The 4,628-nt window shown below is 39.3% G+C and overlaps 1 pseudogene; it reads right to left on the minus strand.

Annotated features, from left to right (window-relative positions):
- Window positions 1–316: 316 nt before the first annotated feature.
- Window positions 317–4,628, minus strand: part of LOC111397004 — a 10,364-nt pseudogene continuing 6,052 nt past the window's right edge.

Here is a 4,628-nt window from a genome sequence, read left to right on the forward strand (position 1 = left end):
TGTTAGGGAAAAACTTACACGACGTACTTAGTCTCCAAATTGTTCATCGGGAAACACTTTAGCTTACAAATTTCAAAAAATGTGTTATCTTTTACCTATCCCTTCTCCTCAATGTTTCCCCACAAATGTGTCTATAAATTTTTTTCGCCTGATAAGATTTTTCTCACAAATAAGAAGTATGGAAAATATAAAATTCTTGTAGTGTATTTAGAATCAAACCAGGCTATGTCAAGCCCGATGAAATTGTCTAATAGATATTCATATTTTAAAAATTAAAAAATCTATTGGATAAGATATCAAATAAAAGTTAATATATGCTCAAATTTACTGATTTATTTGTATAGTACATTCTTTCACACATCAACTGTACTCACATTATTCAATTTATAAAATCCATAACTCAAAGCAAGAACATAAATCAAATTAAGATATTTTTACTGCTAAAAGCACAAGTTGTTCCACTTGATAATTCGGTGAGGAAGTCGAAGATAGAGGGGAATGGGATTATATGGTTCTGGCGCAGAATCCCATACTGAAAATGCACTGCTTGAGTTCATCCATTTCTTCGTCATCTCAGGGTAATGTCGATCTAACACGTCCTTCAGGCTTTCAGTTGTGTTTACCCATTCCAGCCCTTTCATTGTGTATACCTCTTCATTAAAATCACTTGTGAAAAATCTATCTGCCTGTAATCTCCTGCATTTAATTCTCCGTTTAATATATACATGTAAGATGCAAACCACAACAAACACCATTGATATGCATATAAATATTAGTTTTATCACTAATTTAATGAGTAATCCACTTATGTTAAAATATATACCAGTTTAGGTGATACCAATGTGACATTAAATAAGAGGTATTATTAAATGGATAACTTAATTCTAAATTTCATTGAGCGTATCACTTATTGTCATCTAGACTGATGTTGTAGCACAAGTTATGTTAGATAGCATTATTCTTATTTAATAGGAGGAAATAAATTATACCGTGATGCCATGAGCAGGAAAATTATAAAGGCCGTCTCGTTAATAGCAAATCCTCTTATCTTTTTTTCAGCCATGAGACCAACGAGAAGATCAAGCTCCTCCACATCATCATCGTAGACCTCTCGAAGGGTTTGGAGAGCTTCATTATCATCTGTAAGATCATCCCATTTGGAAATGGGAATCAATAGGAGGGACCTCCTGAAATCATTGTATCTGGCAACACTTCTTTCTCTATCCCTGTAAACTGCAGCCAATTATTTGCATTAGCTTCACCTAAACCTCATTAATTGTTAACCTAACTTACAAAGAACAAGATTCATTAAGTAATAAATATTTATGCATTGCAGATATTTATGTTATACGTACTTTCGAGAGCTGGTAAGTCAACAGGGTCGGGCCGATCTCTACCATCTACGTCTTGGGGAATGAGATCCCTAAACCAGTTGGGATAATTCCAAAGCTCAAGGGCACCACATGCTTGGTGTCCCATTGACACCATTTGCCTGGTGAAGCCAATATTTTGCAAGGCCTCTTCTCCTTTCTTACCAATCAGCTCACGCATATCCACTCTGTAATTTTTCTCAACTATTAGACAACTTATCAACACAGCTGGGATCAACATTTTGCACATTGAAATTTAGGTGGATAATTAATTATACAATGTGAACTCTGCACAACCATACAGATGAATTAAGAATGATTAAAATTCACCTTAATTTCAGTGGTGTATCGTATTGCATTATATAGAGCTTTACAAGATAGTATAAATGGAATACAAATCAATAATTTACAATGAAATGGAAACCGTGTAAATTAGCATCTTTCAATTACGTGATTGGCATTGGCATGCTATGGGAAGATTGTGATTGAGGAGTAATATCCTCAATCACAGTATTATTTCCAACACCCCCCCCCCCCCGCAAGCTCAACGTCGGATTTGATCAGACATGGAGTTTGGAACGAAAGAGCTCAAATAGAGGTCGAGGAACACTCTTGATAAAGATATCAGCAACTTGTAGATGAGATGGGACATATTGTGTACGAAGTTTTCCCGCAACAACAAGCTCATGAAGAAAGTGGTAGTCTAATTCAACATGCTTGGCCTGCTTGTGTGAAATCGGATTGGAGCTTAAAAAAATGGCACTTTTGTTGTCACATAAGAGAGTGGGCTGCTGAGGCATGGATACCTTGAGGTCATGCAGGAGATGTGTGAGCCAGATGAGTTCAGCGACAGTGGAGGCAAGGGCACGATACTCAGATTCACAGATGGAACGAGAGACAGTCAACTGTTTCTTGGCACTACAGGAAACTAAATTGTCGCCAAGATAGATAGAATAACCAGAGGTCGAACGACGAGTATCCGGGCAGCCGGCCCAATCAACATCAAAATAGACTACAAGAGCACCAGGAGAAGTGGAAGGGCGAAAATGTAGGTCATAGTGAATGGTGCCTTTAACATAGCGGAGGATGCGTTTAACAGCCAGAAAGTGATCATCAGTGGGAACGTGTAAGAATTGACTGACAGAGTTGACAGCATGAGCAATGTCAGGCCTTGTGATAGTCAAGTACTATAGTGCACCGACGAGGGATCTATAGAGAATAGGGTTTGAAAATAGAGAACCATCAGCAGAAAGATGTTGAGAAACAACCATGGGCGTGTGAACAGGTTTACTGTCAAGTAATTGAGCTCGAGTAAGAATGTCCCGTGCATATTTGAGCTGACTGATGAAGAGACCATCAGAAGTTGGAGTGGCTTCAAGACCAAGAAAATAGCTGAGAGAGCCTAAGTCTTTAGTGGCAAACTCAGAGTTAAGTGTATGAGTGAAGCGGGCAAGAAGTGAAGAATTGTTGCCTGTAATAATGATATCATCAACATAAAGAAGTAAATAGATAATATCGGACTTCTGATGAAAGACAAATAGAGATGTGTCCGCACGGCTGCAAGAAAACCCAAGGCGAATAATAAAATAGCTGAAGCGCTGAAACCAAGCACGAGGGGCTTGTTTGAGACCATAAAGAGCTTTCTTCATCTGGCAAACATGGTCTGGAAAGCGATGATCAATATATCCTAGAGGCTGTTCCATATAAACTTGATCAGTAAGAGTACCATTGAAGAATGCATTTTTGACATCAAGTTGATGAAGGAGCCATTTTTGTGTAACAGCGAGAAAGAGTACAACCCGAACAGTAGTAGCCTTGATTACGGGACTAAAAGTATCAGTATAGTCAAGACTAGGGACCTGTGTATAACCTTTGGCAACAAGGCGGGCTTTAAGGCGCTCAACAGATCCATCAGGTAAGTATTTGGTTCGGAATACCCATTTGGAGCCCACAATGTTGGTGTTGGCAGGGCGAGGTACCAAAACCCAGGTGCGATTATTCTGTAATGCATGAATTTCTTCATCCATGGCAGCAAGCCAAGCAGGATTTTTAACAGCAGATTTGAAACCTTTGGGCTCAGTCGATGCAAAAAGAGCAGAAAGAAGACCAGAAGAGCCCAAGAAACTAAGATTGGCTGGATATCGAGTCTTGAAAATGCCAGCTTAGCTCTTGTAAGCATATGATGAGTGGCCAACGGGACCACTGCAGTAGGTGTGAGATCTGCACCAGGTTCAAGAGGAGATGAACTTGGAACCGAGATCTGTAAAGAGGCACCTGCAAGAGAATGAGAATCCTGCAAAGACTCAATCACTGGATTAGTACACATAATACATGGATTAAAACTGGATTGAGTGAGTTGTGAAGAACGAGTGTCAAGGAGTGGGGGAGGTTGATCTGCATGGGTGAGGTTAAGTTCCAGAAAATTGGAAAAGTTGAGGGAGGATATGGGTTGAGCTTAAGAGGTAGGAATGGAAGGAAAATGAGTTTCATCAAATTGAGCATGGCGAGTAATACAGAGCCTAGAGGTGGAAGGCTCGAGGCAATGAAACCCTTTGTGAGAGTGACTGTAACCTAAGAAAATACATGGGATGCTGAGAGGAGAAAATTTGTTAGGCATATAATCTCGTAAGCAAGGATACACACGACAACCAAAAGGGTGAAAGTTTTCATAGTTCGGAGGGTTACCATACAAAATCTCAAAAGGTGATTTACCTCCAAGGAGTGGTGTAGGCAAGCGGTTGATGATGTAAGCTGCAGTGCTGAATGTGTCAACCCAAAAGCGAGGAGAAATGTGGGAGTGAGAAAGGAGTGCTAATCCCATCTCAGTTACATGGCGATGTTTTCTTTCAACACGACTATTTTGGGCGGGTGTGTACGGACATAAGAGCTTATGGTAAATGCCACTAGAGTGGAGATGATCTTGGAAGAATTACTGGTAAATTCACCACCGCCGTCACTTTGGAAAATTTTAATTCGAGTGGAGTATTGATTTTCCACAAATTTTTAAAATTGAATAAAAACATTATAAAAGTCAGATTTCAATTTTAAAGGATAGAGCCACGTGAAATGAGAATAGTCATCGATAAAAATGACATAATAGACAAATCCTAAATTAGATTTGACTGGAGACGGACCCCAAATGTCGCAATGGATAAGATCAAGTGTTTTCGATGACCTATGTTCATTTCGAGAATAAGGCAAGCGATGACTTTTAGCAATTTGACATGTGCCACATAAAGTTGGAGAAGGCAACAAAGA

Source organism: Olea europaea, chromosome 7, assembly GCF_002742605.1.
Source record: "Olea europaea var. sylvestris chromosome 7, O_europaea_v1, whole genome shotgun sequence".
NCBI classification, from domain to species: domain Eukaryota; kingdom Viridiplantae; phylum Streptophyta; class Magnoliopsida; order Lamiales; family Oleaceae; genus Olea; species Olea europaea.